A 21192-nucleotide genomic window follows, 5' to 3' on the forward strand; every position below is an offset into this window, starting at 1 on the left:
TAGATAGATAGGTAGATGATAGATAGATATATAGAGATGTGCCTGGAATGTAATGGTGGTAACTTTGAAATCTGATCATCTTCCAGGGAGGAATACTTTATTTAAATATATGTATATAATGGGACGTTATTTTAAAAGGAGTTATTTTCATTGAAAAGTGCAGTAGTTTAGAAATATGATCAACAGATTCACTCTTCTTGGAATCACTCTGATTGGAAGGATACACAGAAAACAATTGACTACTTCTCTTTTTTATTCCTGAGACCACCAATCTCTTGTCTCTGGGCTCAGGTCCTACTCTAACATTAGTTACTGCCACCAACTATCAACATAATCAGTGTTCAAGCTCCACAACAGAGCTGTCAAATTTCATACTGTTAATCTCTTTGATCATAAAAATCCTTACATTTATCAGTCAAATATATTCCAATGTGCTGACAATGAAAATAATACACAGGCACACCTTGGAGATATTGAAGGTTCAGTACTAAACCATTGCCATAAGGCAAATATTGCAATATAGCAAGTTGCATGAATTTGGGGGTTCCCAGTGCATATAGAAATTATGTTTACACTATACTGTAGTCTATTAAGTGTGCAATAGCATTATGTTTAAAAAACAATGTACATACTTCAATTAAAAAATACTTTATTGCTAAAAGAAATGGTAATCATCATCTGAACCTTCGGCAAGGCATAATCTCTTTGCTGGTGGAGGGTCTTGCCTTGATGTTGATGGCAGCTGACTGATCAGGGTGGTGGCTGCTGAAGGCTGGGGTGGCTGTGGCAGTTTCTTAAAATAAGACAACAATTAAGTCTGCTACACTGATTGACTCTTCTGTTCAAGAACAATTTCTCTGTAGCACGCTGTACGGCTTGGTCACATTTTACCTACAGTAGAAATTCTTTAAAAATTGAAGTCAGTCCTCTCAGAACTTGCTGCAGCAATTCAGTAACAACTTCAGGTTTCACTTCTAATTCAAGTTCTCCTGCTATTTCCACTACATCTGTACATCTGCAGTTACTTCCTATACTGAAGTCTTGAACTCCTCCAAGTCATCCCTGAGGGTTAGAAACAGCTTCTCCCAAACTTCTGTTAATGTTGATATTTTGACCTCTGCCCATGAGTTACAAATGTTCTTAATGGCATCTAAGATGGTGAATACTTTCCAGGAGGTTTTTGATTGACTTTGCCCAAATCCATCAGAGGAATCACTATTCCTGGCAGTTATACCCTTAGGAAATGTATTACTTCAATAATATGACTTGAAAGTCAAAATTTTCACTTGATCCATGGGGCTGAAGAATGGATGTCGTGTTTGCAGGCACAAAAACCAACATTATCCTCATTGTTCATCTCCATTACAGCCCTTGGGTGACCGGTTGCCATTGTCAATGAGCAGTAATATTTTGAAAGGCATCTTTATTCTGAGCAGTAGGTCAGATGATTAAAAGATTTAAGAAACCATGTTGTAAACAGATGTGCTGTCATCCATGTACCCTGTTGGGTACATGGATGTTGGCTTTAAAAACCTAATGTTGGCTTTAAAAACCCTTCCCTAAAAGCCATCAAGCAGTTCAGGTCTTTTGAGCATTAGATGCATAGTTTCCTTGCTTGGTGCCCTGCAAATGCCATAATTTCCTTCACCATAACCAGGTATCAGCAGACTGGCTTTGCTGCATGTTGGGCAAGCAAACCTGAGTTCGACTGGTATCTTACACAGTAAAGACAAAAACCTCAAAGTTACCTAGGGGTCCTTTCAGCTGAGCATGTGACGCAAAAAACATATGATGAGATACATGATAGAGAGAGTGTTTTTACATTTTGTAGATTAAAATCTATTTTGAATATTTCAAATACTTTCTTTTGCATAGAATATTGTTTGGAATTCAGAAAATTACTAGCTTTTCTTCAGACCAGTGTACACTGGGACAGTCATCTTTAAAAGTTAACTCACTTGAGTCACTTAGAAAAATAAATGGAATTGAAGATGTACACTTTTATATAGCCCATCACATTTCAAATTACAAGCTCTTATGCATCAGAAAACAATGACTGTTCATTAAACCATTATTACCCTCAAGATTTCCTTCTCTGTACTCTCCTACCAACATCCTCACCCTCATATGCTATCTCAGCCAAGAAAGAAGGGGCTACCTGGATAAAATGAATTTACAGCTTTTCATTATAGATATCTGATTGTATTACTGGAGTTGCTCTATGAATCTGAGAACACAACGTGACTTTAGTTGTAAGTCTACTGGAACAGAGAAGAAAGTTCATGCTCATAAATCGAGCAATTCTAGCAACAAGAATCAAATAGCAAGAGACAGTTTTTTTGGACTATATCTATGACAGGTAATTACCAAAGGAAACTGGGAACCTAACAGCATATAAGAATATGGAGGAAGATACCAGTTAGAAGACTCTAAAGTTTTAGAAGTACACTTAAGCCCTTTCCAGCAGTGGGGGAAGGTGGGGGCGATGAAGTGGGAGTGTGGGGCCACCCGGGGACCCTAGATGCCTTTCTAGAGCATGAGCTTGGGCATGAGCACCAGCTGCAACTGCTTTTCTTTGGGGCGGGGGGTACCAGCAAGTACAAACAGTACCCTCGTCTAACTGTTCCAGGGATGAAGAGGACACAGCAAGTCCCCACCCCCATCAGCACCCTCCCTGCCACTCAGATGCTGCTTGACTCCTCCATCTCCATCTGCTTCCTCCACTCTGAGCCCAGCGTGTCCCTGTTCCCCACGTTCTCCCTGTCCTATGGGGAGAAGGAGCCAAAGACACCGGGGTTTGCCTAGCAGCCCTCAGAAAGCTCTGCTTCCAGCTTTGCTGCCGTTTGTTCAAGGACCTTGAGATCACCATGTGTATACACACATTCTGTCAAAGATGCTCCTTGAAGTCACAGAAGGGTCCTGTGGACAATGCCAAGCTGACGGTGGTAGAGAACACCAATGCGGTGGCTGAGCAGATCTGGGAGCTCTTCATTCACTGAAAGCCTGTCTGCACCATGGCAGGGATCAGAAGCCATCTTCTTGGATGTGGACCTCCATGGTGCCTTTCACCATCAAGCTTAGTGCTTAGAAGGACCAAAAGGGGAGCTGTGACTACAGCCCCAATGTACCCCCAACAACCCCAGCTACCTGCTCTTCCTCAAGATGAACCTGGAGGCTCATCTCAAAGAGTGTGAACACATCAAGTATCCTTATTCCAAGTACTGGCACATGTTCAATGGGAACCAGGACATGTATGAGACACACCTGGGGACATGCCACTTCAAGAGCTTACATGGATTCCTGCAGTCAAGGGACAAATGCTTCCATGAGGTACACGTAGTGCTGGCCTGGAAGGCCCAGGAAAATCACTCTCTTTCTTCTATGCTGGGCAAAGTCTCAGAGAATACTGACAAGCTGATGAAGAGCCTTGAGCTCAAGTTTGATGTCATGGACAAAAAATAGAGCAAGCTCAGCTACGACCTCATGGAGTTCCAGAGGGAGGTATCTAATGTTGAATGACGAGCTGTCCCACACAGTGCATGGCTGAACACGGGCATCCTAGGATCCTAAGACCCTCAGCAGATTTTCAACTTCAAAGGAAACTTTCTGGTCCATCAGTGCCCCATCTGCTGTCTCTGTTCTATTCCATGGATGACCTGCCCTTAGGGGCTCCTCTGACCAGACCACCAATACATGGGACACATGTACCACCTTGCATTCAGGGGTACAATCTCTACAGTGCTCAGAAGACTGCACCATCACCAGGTAGGGTGTCCAGAACCTGCAGAAGACCAACATAATCCAGGCCCACAACAGCCCAATGTACATGCTGGTCTGTTTGCATAACATGCTCTTGAGTGGTTTCCTGAAGGCCATAAAGACCTGGGACATTATGGGTACCAAACTGCAGTTGAAGAAGGATCTCACAGGCCTCAACAAGTGGGTGTGAGCAGTGGTGGCTGTTCAAGCAGCTTCTACCAGACAAGCAAGATCTGGGACATTTGGAAGTTCAACTGCATCCATGTCCTACAGACATCTGGTGGCAGTATCTACTCTATTAACGTGATGAATCACTTCATCGTGTGTGGCACCTATGAGAATCTCATGCATGTGTGGGATATTGAGTCCAAGAAGCATGTATGGACCTTGACTGGCAGGCCACATGGGCACCGTGTATGCCCTGGTGGTTATCTTGATGTCAGACCAGATCAAAGTCTTCAGCACATGCTACTACCAGTCCCTCAAGGTTTGGAATAGGGACAACATCATCTACATGCAGATCCTGCTGTATCAACAGGGCAGGGTGACTGTACTGGTTGTGTCCCGGGACCAACTTTTAGGGGCTGTGGGTAGTACTGTGAAGGTTTGGATTTGCTAACAGAGAATCCAGGCTGGGTCTTGGCTTTCTCTCCTGGCTGGCCACTCAGGTGGTCTCAGGGTCTCTGCCTGCCCTGTGAGCACAGGCAAACAACACAGTCAGCCAGGAAATGCTTGGCCCCATCCTGGTTGCTGCCAGAACAATGCGAGTTCTCTCTCTCTGGGTGCCCAGTCCACTCTCTATCTCTACCCCAAATGGACTGCTGGCCATTTTACTCATGTTTTCTACTGTTTTTAGACTGTATGTAGATTTGATTAGTTCCCGATTAAAATAAAAGCTGCACAGAATGTGAAAAAAAAAAAAGTAAACTAATCTGGACAAAGATATGGAGTTGGTTTTAGTTAGACAAAGAGTCTATCAAGGCTGATCAAATTACAAGTTACTGTTTATAAAAATTCTCTCAAGCTGTTTACCCTAAAGATGGCATTTGAGCAACTGATAAGTTTCCTGCTCTAGTTGGTGATGTCCATAACCTGACCTAATTAGCACTTTAAAGTAATATCCAGCTAAATCCATCAACATAGGCATTTGTGCTAGCTTAAGCAGTATTTGTGGAATTATTTCTGGGTTATATTTTCTTATGCATGGTTTAAATCTAAGAGCTATCATACAAGTAGTCTCTACACAAAAGTAATTCTGATCAACTCTCTGCACTTATAAATCCCACACAGTTGAGAAAGAAAATGGATGTTGTACAAAAGATTCAAATGACAACAGCTGCAAACAAACTGTGCCCCTGGCACATTCCGACTCTTGTTATCACCACACAGTGCAAGTGACGATTGGTTTCCCTAATCCTGTGATTGTGTTCTGTACAATTTGAATCATTTTCCCATAACTTTTGGACGTCCTACAGGCATCTATGTCCCAAATTTCATCTTTCATTGCATTACATCTTAGTATTGTAGCAGTATAGCATGGCACTGTAAATTGATATTTTACATGCTGCCTCCGTATGCATTTAATACTGATAAAAAGAAAAATATTCATAACAGTAATGGATAGGACAGGCAAATAAGAATTATTTGGAAGTACAGCTGCCACACTCAGTGTTACAAGTGGCAATATTTTTTCTGGTTAGTTTCAATTTGATAAATATTTATCACAGCCTGCATTGTGGGCAAAAGCAAAAATGTAATCCCTGTATTCAAGGAGACAAAAATTACACATGAAACATTTAAATATAATTCAGACAGTAATTCTGTGCTAAGATGTTTGGTGCAAACTGTAACTTTTATATATGTTCTAAAATGATGTAACTAAGGATATTTATAAGGTAAATTCCCCCGCCCTTATGGTGGCATTCCCTTAGCCAATCACAATAGCTACAATTATTAAGCACTTAACATCTACCATCGCTAACATTAACTAATGTAATTGTCCTAACTACTGTGTGAGCCATTTTGTATTTTAGACCATCAGGTCACCGTCGAAAATATAGATTTGGGGGAGGTTAAATATGTCTCATTATTCCCTTCACGAAGTGCAGACAGGATTCATCTGCAGGATTCTATGATTCTGGAGTTCATTTTCTTAAGCCTTTCACCATCCTGCCTAATTAGGTCCTAGTATGCACAGTATTTTTCCCCAGCTTTATTGAGATATAATTGATATTCAACATTGTGTAACTTTATGGTGTACAACGTCATGATTTGATACACATATATTGCAGTATGATTACTTAGTGTTAGCTAACACGTCCATCAAGTCACATAATTATCGTTTGTTTTTTGTATTGAGAACATTTAAGACCTACTCTCTCAGCAACTTTCAATTATACAGTACAGTATTGCTATCTAAGCTCCCAATGCTGTGCATTAGGTCCCCAGAACTTACAACTGGACGTCTGTACCCTTTCACCAACATCTTCCCATTTCCCCCGCGTCAGTCCCTGGTAATCACCACTTTAGTCTCTGTTTCTGTGAGTTCGTCTTTTTCACAGTATTTTAAAAAATATTTCTCAACATTAGTAGACAAATTTTGCAAGTGAGGGGACATCTGCGATGACTGGAGGCGATGCCATTACTGGCTTCTGGTGGGTAGAGGCCAGAGATGCTGCCGATCATCATACACTGTCCAGGATGGCTCCCTACAACCAAAAATTATCCTGCCCAAAATATCAAGAGTGCCAAGGAGATTTTAGCTAGATAATTCTTTGTTGCAGAAGGCTGTCTTGTATGTAATTTGGTTAGCCACACCCAGGCCTTTATACAGTAGAATGCACTGACATGCCCTCCTCCAGTTATGACAATAAAAATGTCTGCAGACATGAACAAATATCCCCTGATGGATGAGCAGCTAACACCCCTGCTTGACAGCCATGCCCTGGAGTAATTAGCTCATAGTCAAGTGAGGAAGACAGAAATAGCCTTTCCAGATAGTCATGATAGTTCATACAGCTAAAACAGAGGGAGAGAGGGCAGCAGGAAATTAATGTTGCCTAGGTCAATTCACAGAGTCTTCACTATGATGTGACTATGAAGGGGGTTTTAAGGATAAAAAAAACCACCAGTCATAGAGAAAAAGAGAAGTCATTTGATTCAATGGGAGAAGACTGTACAAAGTCATAGCAGAGGACGGAAAAATGTATGTAGCAAATGCAGGAAGTGAGGACATGTTCATGTGGCTCCTCAATGGGGTGAGAGCAGGTGTGATGGTTAATTTTATGTGTCAAGTTGACTGGACCACAGGGTACTCAGACATTTGGCCAAATGTTATTCTTGGTGTATCGCTGAGGATGTTTCTGGATAAGATTAACATTTGAATCGGCAGACTGAGTAAAGTCCCACTCCCTAATGGGGGTGGGCCTCAACCAATCAACTGAAGACCTGAATAGAACTGAGGTCTATTTATTTGGAAGCTGTACTTCCAAATAAAAAGGCTGAGTCAAAGGAAACTTCTACCTGATTGCTTGAGATAGGATATTGTTCTTTTCTGGCCTTCAAACTCCTACTGAAACATTGGCTTTTCTTGTATCTTAAGCTTGCTGGCTTTTGGGTTGGAATTTATATCATCAGCTCTCTTGGTTCTCAGACATTCAGATTCAGACTGGTACTATGTACACAGGCTCGCCTGGGTCTCCAGTCATAATCACACAATCATGCGAGCCAATTCCTTGTAATAAACTTTTAAAATCTCTCTCCCTCTCCAGAGAATCATGTCTAATAAAGCAAGTGATAGGTGATGTAGGATAAAGAAGAGGCTGCAGAGTAAGGCTGGTGTCAGACTACTCAAGGCCTTGTATAATGAACTGAGACATTTCAACTTAACCCAGAAGGAAAAATGAGCTAACGAGATTATTACATGGTTGCCATTTTTCATGTGCTGTTTGTCAAAATGGGGGATGCCAGTATCAGATTGTATATGTTTGTTCATGAGTTTGTTTATTGGTTTGAAGAAAAGGGTTTTTTGTTTTTTTTTTTTTGATAGTATGGCGTATAACCAGACAGAGAGAGGCTGGAGACTGAATGAAAAGTCCTATTGCTGTAGACTAGGCAAGAGATGATAACAATGGGTACAGGTTGTTAATTATAGAATTAAGAAAGGACAGTTTAGGCAGAAGGAACAACACACAAGGGGATATGATAAAGAGAAATACTGGGGGCACAGCAACTCTTCCTTATTCAACAATATATCATGTAATTTATTCCTTGTATTCCAACATGGTTTCTGGATTCAAAGAGGCCATATTTATATTCTGTTTCACTTCCTCAAAAGCAGGGATAAATTCAGAAAGTTAACAATATATGTAATTGTCTTCACTGATATCCTTCCAGACAGTTTCTAAACCACACAAGTAACATATTGTTGACCTAAAACAAATAAACTGCCAGTTACTTCTCTAGCAAAAGATGGGTTTATTTGAGATGAACAAAGAATTGCAATTTGCGGATTTTCAACCACGGCAAACCATATGCAGATCCCTACACAGCGAAAGGGGAACTCTTTTAAAGAGAAGAAAAAGACATTGGGAGGGTTATGGTAAACAGAATCCATTGGAGGAACTGAGAGTTTGAAGAATAGCAGCTTTTTCACTGGCCAAGTTGTGACAGGCTCTCATTGGCTGAGCTTTTGCCAGGCAAGGAGAGAAAGTCTTCTTCCTGTTTGGCTCGACTATTAGTGGTAAAGTGTGAAATCTTCCCCTTCTGGCTTCCCCACTCTATTTTAATTGAAGTTTCTGTTTATTAATTTTTACAATATAATGTAAATACATAAAATAAAACATTCCTTCCCTGTTTTTTCTAAGTAGTGCAAAATACGAGTTTGAATGAGCTCTCCTACACCCCAAATGAATACACAGGTTACTTGTTTCTTACACAGAGCAACCAGCTACAGTTAAGTATTTAAAAGAGCCTAATCTAGAGGGCCAGATTTCTCTCCCCTGAAAAAAAAATAATAAATTATGGAACTTTGATATTTAGACAAATTATAAGGCTATTTTTTTAACGTTTTTATTGGAGTATACTTGCTTTACAATGGTGTGTTAGTTTCTGCTTTATAACAAAGTGAATCAGTTATACATATGCATATATCCCCATATCTCTTCCCTCTTGCATCTCCCTCCCTCCCACCTTCCCTATCCCACCCTTCTAGCTGGTCACAAAGCACCGAGCTGATCTCCCTGTGCTATGTGACTTAATATATATTTCTCTCTATTAACTGCATAACACATATCTAGGCAGAAAACAAACACAAGAGCTGAAAGTCAGAACGCCAGCAAGATTTTCTTTTTCTCTGTATTTTATCTGAGTTAACTAAGTGAGTCCAATAAAACCTCTGAGGCAATCATTCCTGAATTATTATATGCTCCCAACTGCACCCTGGAGACACATACACTGACAGAATACAGGTGGCTGTGGAGTACTTCACTTAATTGGACCAATGTTACGAGCCAACATTAAGCTTTAGCATGACAGAGATGATTTTGGCAATTCAGAAAATCTAAGATTTTCACTAATGGGTAAGTAAATAACTGTCTGATTCACATTCCTTGTGGTCTTTAGGATGGCTCCAGGCAGAAATGCACATTAAAAGTCTGTTTTAGCAGTTCTCACCTAGCCACCTATCAAATTCCTCTTGGTAGAAAAGCTTTGAAATGCTCTGTTTACAAATGTGCACAATTGGAAATCACTGTGTTAGTTCTCTAAGTACAACGGTTTTTAACCTTATTTGTAGTTATAAAATAAAAGGTTCTGTTTAGTTGAAAAGACTTAGGCTTTAGAAGCAGGTAGGTTAAACACTGACTTAGGCTGTAGAAGCTGGTAGGTTAAACACTGAGCTGGCATCAGTGTCTGTCTTTCAGCCTCCCGTCACTCTTGCTTCTGCCCCTGACCTCAGGCATAGCATAGGATAAAGCAGTTTATCATGTATGGCAAAGGTGGGAAGTGATAGAATGCTGAAGAGGTGTTAAAGAAAAGAGACGGGGAAGAAAGAAAAGGAGGTTAACTAGACATTACAGAGCTGTTCCTGTTCCCGGGAAGCTAGGTAAAAACCATAGCTCTGGCCCTCCCGCATTCATTTCACGTGGGGAATGTTGCTGACGTTGAGATTTGTGCTGTGTTCCTGGATTGATGTATTAACCCTACTTCATTCCAGAGCAGGCACAGTATGTTACTGAAATATGTATTTTCTATTTTACACTTTCTTCTGAATTACAAATTCTCATAAATCACATTTAGAAAGGCAGGTTGCTTATGAAAAAAACAAAAGAATATATATTTCTTTCTTCCTGAAATCATGTGAGAGTATAAATGTTTAATGAGTTTTGTAACAACATTAATAATTCATTCTAATATATAGTAGAACCTGCCAAAAAAAAAAAAAGTTATTTGAGGCTGGATTTGAGAACCAAATATAAAAGCATTTAAGGCTGATCCATGGTCTATCTCTGATCAAGGAAGAAAAGATATCCTCCTACAATGCACCAAAGTTTTATATTTTTCATCCTTTTTAAAAACTGAAATAGCAAATAAAGTTCAATCAGCAAATGCAAAAAGAATGAATTCTTTTTACTTTTATAGGGAATCTGAGATTCCTTCAATACTCCCCCCATCCCCAAGGCTAAACTAATTTAAATGTTTAGCTAACAAATGTTAATACTATTATCCAATAAAAGGAACCAGGCTCCTTTGAGAAAGAGGTGAATCTAGAACTGGGCAAGAAATATTAAAGACGAGCCATAAACATTATCTGGTGCTGGAAACAAGGGAAGTGTTAAACAAATGATGGGATTATGTCAAAGGGACACAGAAGTTAACTGAAAGAGATTCCAATGTCCAAAGTCAGAAAAAAAATTAGCAACAAGTAAGTAAAGTATTACTGGATTATAACCCAGAGTATAAAATAAATGTCCATCGGTCCATACTGATGTAAATAAATGATTGAATAAATATATTAATGGAGAGTAATAGACAAATTGACTATGCAGAAAAATTCCAAATAATTTATGTAGATACTTCACCTTCACAGACATCGAGTATAAATCCACACTCTAAACGAAGGTTGCACATCGTGATGCCCTTCCAAAGAGGATGGTACTGACACAGGGAGGAAAAGAGTAACTTTACAGTGGAGAAATTTGACAAGCACTATCTCAGCCAGGTGATCAAGTTTAACATGAAGAGTGATAAAGTTATGTTGATGTATGTACCCCTGGTATGATGTGATCGGAATGGTGCTTTACCTCAGTGGTTTTTTTCCCCATACTTCCAGCCCCAGTCGAATCATGAGTGAAACATCAGACAAATCCTAATTAGAGGTTGTCCTACAAAATACCTGACTAGTACTCTGCAAACTGTCCAGGTTACCAAAAACAAGAAAAGTCTGAGAAACTGTCACAGCCAACTGAAACCTAAGGGGACATGATGATACAGTGTGGTACCCTGCGTGGAATCCTGGACCTGGAAAAGGACATTAGGTAAAGACTAAGGAAATCTGGATAAATTGCAAACTTCACTTAATGCATCAATATTAGTTCATTAATTATAACAAATGTACCTTACTGATATAAGATGTTAATACTAAGGAAAATGGGTGAGGTATATGGAAACTCTGGACCATCTTTGCATTTTTTTCTGAAAATCTAAAATTATTCTGAAATTAAAAGTTTATTTTAAATTAAAATGCAATTAATATTTCAGTTCCTCAGTCATAATAACTGTAATTCACATGCTCAGTATCCACATGTATTCTATTGGACGGCACAGATAGAGAACACAGCCTTCATTGCACAGTTGTACAAAGTCTTTTGGGCAGTCTTCTTCTGAGCCATTTTTCAGCTTATTTCTTCCCTCTTTTCACTAACCCAGCCTCCACACTAAGGTTTGAAGTTCTAGATCTAGGGGTGAAAATACCAGAAGACATATGCCTGGTGTCTTCTGTTGCTCTCTCCACATTTCAGATATTCACATTTAATAGTCTTATTTAAAAGTTTGAAGCGTCTGGTCTTGTAATTACTGTCCCAAGAGTTTTAAAAAAGTTATTTGATGTACAGCAAATATTATGAAGGAATGATTCCCAAATCTATTTAATTATCTTTCCATTGGTCTCTCAGGAATCTGGTAAATATTGTACTTTTCCAAAGGTTATGAACCCTCTGGGATTTTGCTCATTGGCACAGAACTGCAAATCTTCATCCAGCAGATTCTGTAAAACATTTTTACCTTGACTACAATAGTGTTCACCATGTTTATTATAGAAACACATTTCCTATATCATCTTGAAGTAAAATCTTGAACCATACATAACATAAACACAAATGGCCAGAGGCGTCTTTAATACATACAGTCTGGATATCATATTTCTAGTGTAATTGAAACCCAGAGCTCCCATTTCTTCTGAATATCTATTCTTGGGAGGAAAATCTATTTTCACCATTAAGACAGGAATAAAAACAAAGAAGTGGGGAAAAAAAACACTGCAGAAGTTTATAGATTTATTTACTATACATCTAAATCTGTGTAAATCAGAAGAATCTTTAAATTTAAAATGAATTTAATGAAAAAAGTAATTTTGCTACTCTAGGAAATATAGCATTCCCCATTAAAATATCATTGGTAGTAATAACCTGCTCCTTTAAACTATGACCCATCTGCAATAAAATTTTCTATAAGAATAATTCCTGAAATTTCTTATTTTGTTTCACAGATTTTCACACTGTCACACAACAGCTTCTTAATAATTCCAAGAATACACACTGTTGTAGTATCCATTACCATAGAGCAATTGGGTCTAAAATTAATGTTACCATTATTTCCATATATTTAAGTAAATGGAGTAATTCAGTAGTTTATTAAACTGCTGTAATTCAGTAGTTTATAAAATTTACATCACCAGAACTTCACATGCAGCTATTTTATATTACTTCTGAACCTCCCATTTGCTGAGGGATATAGGATATTTACGTATCTTGGGAACTAATGATTAAGCTTAACCGAGTCATTACTGTGGCACATTCCCACCTGTGCCTGTCTGGTAAAACTGCAGGGCTTACCTCACAACATGTGTATGGGATTTACTGACAAGCTTCGTAGGAAAGAAATTATGCTAGAGGAAAGCCTGAACACATACAATTTGATCCAGTAACAATGCTTCAGACCTCACAGAGGACACAAGAGTCTTATGAAGTGTTATCTGTCCCACAGAAATACAACCAGCCTAGCTCCAAAACAAGGGAACAGATCCTAGAGAAAGGACCATTAATTAAATCAGGAACAGCCATTTTCCTAAAGCTCTCAAATACACTGGTTAGATGAGAACTTGTTTCAGTATTTCTATAATTAAAGAATATTAGGCAAAAAGAGTCAGAACAAAGTCATTCTTTGTGGACTTCAAGATTCCAGTTCACGGACGGTGGTAGCCATGGGTGATGATGGAAAACAGTGACACTGGCATGTGTGAGGGTGAAGGACTTGGGAAGAGAGGGAAAACACAGCAGTAGTAGCTAGTGGACATGATACAGTAGCTGGTAATATATATTTTGGGGCTTATATGAAACACACCCTGAGGACATCTCAAAATATTTGGACGAAACTTTGAAATGGGAGGAAGCCCCTATTTCAAATGAACAGCACTCTCATTGTATTATGTGTGTGCCTTTGAGTTAATGAGGAAAACAAAAAACTGGTATATACACATAGGGTAATACAGGATGAATGTCTTGAACCAAAAAATACTGAAGATATCAAACACCTTATGATGTATCAGAGACAATTTTATAGGCTTTTAACATAAAAGTGTTAATTTGTGATTAAACATACATCTTCATTTTCACCATTTATGATTTCTAATATGAGAGATGGGTACAGGGTTTCAACACAGTTTATACGTTCCACAGTGAGTTTGTTTTGCTACTTTTTTTATGCACACTGAGTTAAAGATCACTTGACTACTTTGTTGTCAGTTCAGTGACGTAAAAGATGAAATCAGCAGCAGGGTCCAATATTCTAAGTTGTCCCACTGTGCCTTTACTTCAAAATGGTCTAATGGGATAAAGTATATTCCACCTTCTCTCTCTTGTTTAGTAAAGATATATGACTTCCCTGTCAGAGCCTTACAAAGGAAATGAAATCATTGACATAACCTAGTGAGTCTCAACTGGATACAACAATGCTTTAAATTATGTTTTTGGTTTTCTCTCTTATTTTGTATGACTTGGAAATTTTCATTTTTAATTTGTCACCTACGTGGGAGGGAGGAAAAATAAAGATTGCTGAAACACTGGGCTTATTTTCATGATCACAATAGACATATTCAGCTGGATCTCCGGTGTCCCTCCTTCCTTTATATCCTTTACTGTCAGGGATCCTTGCCAAGCCCCAGCTTAACATTTTCAGAGAAGGCAATTAAAAAGCAACTAGTGAGCTTTTCTCTTTCCATGGAAAGAGGAATCTATGAGTAGTAGATCAACAGTAGAAAGATACAGACCTATTTTAGTGATGATTTATATGTAACAATTGTTGGGAGTGTATAAGAAACGGACCCCAAAATGAATGTGACTTTAGTAGCTGTTCCATTAACCCAAGATTCAAAAAAGTCTAGGAGGGAGCCAGTACTGTTTTTCAAGATATTTTCACATTTGAGTTACTTGTTAGAATGTGCAAAGAAGCTCTGTCATATAAAGTTTATTTTTTCTTTTTTTGAGGTTACAGGATTATACATAAGCCTCCAAAATTTTATTTGTTTTCTTCTTTGGAGGTAGGTAATGTAAAAATAAGAAAATATATTCATTTAATTTTTAATATGAAGACTTAAGGACGTACTCCTGTCATTCACTAGCAGTATGGTTATAAGAAAGTCATTTTACCTGCTGGAACTTACTTTAATTTCATCTAGTGAAAATTAATGCACATATCAGTTTTTATCACTAAAGTGAGCATCAAGTTAACTTTGTAAACAACAGTGCTTATAATATATAAAGATTAATAGCAGAGTTGACACACTGGCTTCAAAGAGAACACCTCCAAATATGTTTTCTTTTGCCTATGCAAGGTTATACAAATTATAAAATTGCTTCCATTTTCAGTTCCAGTATGTAAAGAGCTTGGAAGTCATTATTCCCACATAGGTCACAGAGCAAACTGTCCACTCTGAAATTTGGAGAGACAGATGAATACAGAGAGTCACAGATGAGTTATGCTCAGGTAGAACAGAAGCCACTGGAGCCATAAACTGGTAGAAACACTGAAATGGTAATGTTGATGAACTGCTGGAGGCTGAGTGTGGACTAGTATGAAAACGAGAAAGGTATGAGGACTCGGTCTTGGTGGGGAAGGAGCTCACACTTCCTTGGGCTTTGCCTCTTGCAATTCATAGTGAAGAACTGAGAACGAGCCACTCATGGTTCTGTCTGGCAGGGGAGTAAAAGAGTGATCCTTGTCATGCATGTCCACGTCCTTCTAAATAACAAAAGCCTACTCTTCAGGAGGGAAGCTCTTTACCAGAGACTTTTCCAACAGATGTATAAGGGTATTTCTCCCACTGCAATCCCAGTTAGTCTAGTCTTCATATATCACCAAGAGGTGGGAAAGGGGGAAAGCTATCCAATAAGAAAAATGTGTGAAGCCCAGAGACACATGCCCACCAAAGACTGATTTAATTGGAAGATACTAAAATAATCCTCTTCTTCCAAACACTTACCAATATACCAACAGGACTCCAGGATAATCATAGTGAATTATAGCTGGAAGAGTTCCAGGAGGCAGACTCAAAGTGAGAAGGAGTACTTAGGATAGGCCAAAGTCAAGAGTGGAGACAAAAATGAGGACACTAGAGAAATTTGAAGTCTCTGACACTTATCACTACAGCAAGTACAAAAAGAACAAAACTCAACTCCTAGCCAGATTAACATAAATCCCAACACTAGAGTTCTATTTACCACAGTTCCTATTCCCTGACACAGCATGTCTGGCTTTTAAGAAAAAAAAGTTACAATGCATACTAAAAGGCAATATGAAACACAAACACAGTCTTTAGATGCAAAGCAAGCATCAGAACCAGCCTCAGATGTGACACAGATGTTGTAATTATCAGACAGGGAATTTAAAATAATTACAATAAATATGCTAAGGTTTCTATAAACCTTATAGAAACCTCTATAAACCTTATAGAAACCTCTATAAACCTCTATAAAGTAGATAATATGCAAATAAGTATTGTAAGCTGAGAAACTGACATTCTAATAAAGATTCAAAAGAATGCGTTCAAATTCAAAAATACTGTAATTGAAATGAAAAATGTCTTTGAAGGGCTCATTAGCAGACTTAACAAGGCTGAGGAAAGTATCAGTACACTTGAAGTCAAAGTCAGTAGAAACTTCCCAAACTGAAATGCAAAGAGAAAAAGAATAGTTTTTCAAAAAGAACAGAACAGCAAATAACTTGGAGACAGCTTCAAAACATGTAACAAATGCATAACTGGAATACAAGAAAGGAAAAAAAGAGAAAGGTACAACAGCAACATTGCCATAATATCGACCAGGTGCTTTCCAACGTTAATGACAGGTACCAAGCCACAGATCCAGGATGCTCAGTAAACATAAAGAATAAATACCAAAAAACAACAATAACTGTAAGACTACACCTAGACATAGGTTTCAAGCTACAGAAAATCAAATACAAAGGAAATCTTTAAAAAAAAAAATTAGAGGGAAAAAAAATCTTAACTATAGATGAACATGGTAAGACCAATAGCCTACTTCTCATTAGAAGCCATGAAAGCAACAAGAAAATGGAATGAAATATTTAAAGTGTTGACAAAAAGAAAAACACTAATTTAGCATGCCACAACTTTATTCCTCTTTCTTCAAAGTGAAAGAGAAATGAAGACTTTATCAGACAAACAAAAACTGAGTTAATTCATTGCTAGGAGGTCTGCCTTGCCAGAAACAGTAAAATATTATATTCAGGTAGAAGGGTTATAATATAGGTTAGGAATTTGTATCTATATAAGAAAGCAAAGACATCAGAGAATAAATAAATTAAGGTAAAATAAATTCATTTTTTCTTATTCACAAATAATGTAAAATATAACTGTTTAAAATAATACTAATAGCAATACTGCTTTGGATTCTTACAGCAAATGGTGAAATAAATGACAGAAAATTTCATAGGAGATGAGGGGAAGTAATTGTGAATACTCTGCTATAAGGTATCTGCACTACATTTGAGGCAGAAAACAATTATTAGAAAATGGACTTAGAGTTGTGAGAAATATATATGATATACTCTATGTTAACTACTAAAATGTACTAAAGGAACTAAGGTTGATATGCTAAAAGAGGCGATGAAATTAATATAAAATTCTCAATTAAAGCCAGATAAAACAGAAAAAACACTGCATATGTAGAAAACAGCTACAAATATGGTTGACATTAATCCAAATATATCAATAATCACTTTCACTGTAATCGTCTAAATACACCAATTAAAAGATAGACATTGTCAGACTGAGTAAATATCAAGACCCAACTATATGTTGTTTACAGGAAATCAAATTTAAATAAAATAGGTTGAAAATAAAGGATGGATAAAGGTATACCATGTAAACACTAACCCAAAGAAAGTAAGAGAATTAATTTCTAACAAAGGTGACTTCAGAATAAGGAAGATTGTCAGGAGTAAGGAGAGGCATTACTTCATGATAAAGTTATCTATTCTCTAAAAAGACATAGCAAACCTAGTTGACTAAATACCTATATTAGTCTCTGTCTGTCAAATTACCACAAACTTGGTAAAATAAAACAAGAGAAATTTATTTTATCATAGTTCCAGAGGCCAGAAGTCCAAAATCAAGGTGTCATCAGGGCTGTTCTTCCTCTGGATGCTTTTAGGGGAGAATCCATTCCTTGCCTCTTTCAGTTTTTTATGGCTGCCAGCATTCCTTGACTTGTGGATGCATCACTCAACCTCAGCTTCCAGGGTCACATTTTCTACACTTCTTTTCTGTGTCCTCCTCTTCCGTCTGTCCCAGACCTCCCTTTGCCCTTCTCTTATAAGGAAGTATCATTTAATTTGGGGCTCACATAAATATGCTAGGACTGTCTCCTTATCTCAAGATCCTTAACTGTTTCACATCTACATAAACACCCTTTTTCCAAATAAGATAATATTCACAGGCTCTAAGATTTTAAGATGGATATCTTTTGGAAGATCATTTTAAAAAACTTTAATACTCTTCATTTTTGAAAGCAGTTTTAGGTTAATAAAGTATTGCATAGGAGGTACAGAAGTTTTCATATACCCCTCTCTACCCACACACAGATTCCTCTCCTAGTGTGATGCATCTATCACAATTAATGAACCAATACTGATGTATTATTATTAAGTATACCATTTACATTAGAGTACACTCTGTCCTGTAAAATTCTATGGATTTTGCCAAATACCTAATGTCATATATAAAATACATCAATGTCATACAGAATAAATTCAGTGCTCTAAAAATGATCGGTGCTCAACCTCTTCCCTACAAATCCTGGGAACCACGTATCTTTTCACTATCTCTAAAGTTTTGCCTTTTCCAGCATGTCATATAGTTGAAATCATACATTATGTAGCATTTTTATACTGGTTTTCACTCAGCAATATGTATATAAGTTTCACTAAAATATTTTCTAATTATAGATTATAGATTATTAAACATCTTAGACTATTAAAATATTGTATAATCTAAACCTTTTGCTAAGTCTTACAGACATGATATATCAAGTTTATATTAAAATAATAAGCAATAATCGTTTTATTTGAATAGAAGAATTCCTTTATTGCGTGTAACGTCAATATTTCACACAGGTAGGTATACAGCTAAAACTTTTGAGTTAGTGCTCAATGATTTTCTATTATTTTCCTAAAAATACAATTTTGTCTAGCCTAAGATGTGGATATTAATAATTCTGTGGCTAGAATAATTCTGTTTAATATAATTACATTCTACAGAAGTAGAGTAGCCTATAATGAGAAAAAGTTTAAATCTGAAATGCGATGACCTGACTGCAGACAATTTTTACAGTCTATGGCTTCAAACAAACCTACTGTCAGAAGACTCTCATTTTGTTTAAGTTTTTCCATTTGATTCGATAACTATCCAGTAAAGCAAATTTATAATACTTTTATCTCTAGGGGCATTATTTCTGCATTGGAAACAGAGTAGCTCTTTATTCAGGAGGAAAATTTTCTTTATTCACAGTTTTTGAAAGAGAACTAAAAGTTGAGTACTTTTCTAATCAATATTCTTTCTGTAACTCACTTTGGAGAAGAGAAATGATTTAGTATTTTGGTTAGGTTCACAATCAAAGTAAATATGTTCATCTTAAAATCATCCGATTAATTACACTAATGTAGGAACACCTAATCAAATTAATTTATACTGAAAAATGACTGAATGACCTAGCCAACTATTTACAAAACTTGTATGTAACACTGATTAAATGACAGACATCAATTTTACTCTGTATTGTTTACTTGCCTGCTGCTTTACAAATATTCCAGATGTAATAACAACACCAGAAAGATTGATTGTTTTATCAGGTTGGTATTTATTTAAATCAAAGTTCAATAAAATATATGTTTAGAAGAGAAGGGAACTTAAAAAAATTAATTCTATTCCTAAGTATTTTTAACTTTCCTTCTTGTTTCCTGGGATTAAAATCTACTCTAAGCTAACTTTTGCTATGGGCATGTTTTATATTTAATATTTCTGCTCCATTTTCCCTTTTGCTTCAAATGGATTAGATCTCCAGTACTATTATGCTGTGATAAGTAATTCTAAATCTTTAAAGATCTGCCCTATAGTTTTGTTATTTCATAGTACTATTTATCTACCTGACTTCCCACCTTCATTACCAATTCCCCAGTGCAGTTAATGTCATGTTACTATGGGGTGGGGAGGATTAAATATGAGCTACTATTAGCTATTAAGTTCTTCTCAGAGATGTTTGTCTATTTCGAAGTGATTTACTTGTTAATCTATAGGGGTTTCGGATGTTATCAATTTTGCAAATTGAAAAACACAGTGGGAGACCTTCAAGATGGCAGAAGAGTAAGATGTGGAGATCACCTTGCTCCCCACAAATACATCAGAAATACATCTACACGTGGAACAACTCCTACAGAACACCTACTTAACGCTGGCAGAAGACCTCAGACCTCCCAAAAGGCAAGAAACCCCCCGCCCCCACGTACCTGGGTAGGGCAAAAGAAAAAAGAATAAACACAGACAAAAGAATAGGGACTGGACCTGCAGCAGTGGGAGGGAGCTGTGAAGGAGGAAAGGTTTCCACACACTAGAAGCCCCTTCGCAGGTGGAGACTGCGGGTGGCGGAGGGGGAAGCTTCGGAGCCGCGGAGGAGAGCACATCAACAGGGGTGCGGGGGGCAAAGTGGAGAGATTCCCGCACAGAGGATCGGGCCAACCGGCACTCACCAGACTGAGAGACTTGTCTGCTCACCTGCCGGGGCAGGCGGGTCTGGGAGCTGAGGCTCGGGCTTCGGAGGTCAGATCCCAGGGAGAGAACTGGGGTTGGCTGCATGAACACAGCCTGAAGGGGCTAGTGCGCTACAGCTAGCCGGGAGGGAGTCTGGGGAAAGGTCTGGAGCTGCCGAAGAGGCGAGAGACCATTGTTTTGGGGTACCCGAAGAGAGGAGATTCAGAGCACTGCCTAAACGAGCTCCAGAGATGGGTGCGAGCCGCGGCTGTCAGAGAGGACACCACAGACGGGCATGAAACGCTAAGGCTGCTGCTGCAGCCACCAAGAAGCCTGTGTGCAAGCACAGGTCACTCTCCACACCTGCCCTCCTGGGAGCCTGTGCAGCCCGCCACTACCAGTGTCCCGTGATCCAGGGACAACTTCCCCAGGAGAACGCACGGCACTCCTCAGGCTGCTGCAACGTCACGCCACCGTAGGGTCGCCCCACACTCCGTGCCCCTCCCTCCCCCCGGCCTGAGTGGGCCCAAAGCAGCTGCTCCTTTAACCCTGTCCTGTCTGAGCGAAGAACAGACGACCTCAGGTGACCTACACACAGAGGTGGGGCCAAATCCAAAGCTGCACCCTAGGAGCTGTGCGAACAAAGAAGAGAAAGGGAAATCTCTCCCAGCAGCCTCAGGAGCAGCAGATTAACTCTCCACCATCAACTCGATGTACCCTGCATCTGTGGAATACCCGAATAGGCAAAGAATCATTTCAAAATTGAGGTGGTGGACTTTGGGAGCAATGATATGTATATATGTTTCCTTTTTGTCTTTTTGTGAGCGTGTATCTGTATGCTTCTTTGTGTGATTTTGTCTGTATTGCTTTGATTTTACCATTTGTCCTAGGGTTCT

At 38.4% G+C, this 21192-nt stretch overlaps 1 pseudogene; it reads left to right on the plus strand.

The window, feature by feature from the left end:
• Positions 1-2631: 2631 nt before the first annotated feature.
• LOC101285963 (E3 ubiquitin-protein ligase TRAF7-like) lies at positions 2632-4378 on the plus strand (annotated as a pseudogene).
• Positions 4379-21192: the final 16814 nt, after the last annotated feature.

The sequence above is a fragment of the Orcinus orca genome, chromosome 18 (genome assembly GCF_937001465.1).
Source record: "Orcinus orca chromosome 18, mOrcOrc1.1, whole genome shotgun sequence".
Lineage (NCBI taxonomy): Eukaryota > Metazoa > Chordata > Mammalia > Artiodactyla > Delphinidae > Orcinus > Orcinus orca.